General features: G+C 51.4%; 1 pseudogene; it reads left to right on the top strand.

Annotated features, from left to right (window-relative positions):
* Positions 1-313: 313 nt before the first annotated feature.
* LOC136633916 (5S ribosomal RNA) lies at positions 314-430 on the top strand (annotated as a pseudogene).

Genomic DNA, 430 nt, shown 5'->3' with positions numbered 1-430 from the left:
TAGGGGCTGAATTCCTGGCATCTCCAGGTAGGGCTGGGAAAGAGACTTGTCTGCAGTCTGGAGAGAGTCTTCCAGTCACTGTGGACAATGCTGCGCTAGATGGAGCAGTAGTCTGATTACGGAGAAGGTAACTTCAGCAGCCTCCTTTGCCTGAAGCTGAGACGCAAGGGGTCCAAGGGGGGGGGGTCAGATCCAAAGTGCTCTTCTCCTCTCTTGCTGATGGGTGGCTGTGCATTGTGGGAAAAACAAGGTGGCCACAAGAAGCTTAGATACCCCTTCGTGACTCAAAATTTAGTTTTTTTTAAAGCAAAAAGGCAGCAACTGTTACCCTGCACATGCCTGATCTTGTCTGATTTCAGAAGCTAAGCAGGGTCAGGCCTGGTTAGTACTTGGATGGGAGACCGCCTGGGAATACCGGGTGCTGTAGGCT

Source organism: Tiliqua scincoides, chromosome 13 (assembly GCF_035046505.1).
Source record: "Tiliqua scincoides isolate rTilSci1 chromosome 13, rTilSci1.hap2, whole genome shotgun sequence".
In the NCBI taxonomy this organism is placed as follows: Eukaryota; Metazoa; Chordata; class Lepidosauria; order Squamata; family Scincidae; genus Tiliqua; species Tiliqua scincoides.
The sequence above is the reverse complement of the archived record's forward strand: the minus strand, read 5'-3'. Positions and strand labels throughout refer to the sequence as shown.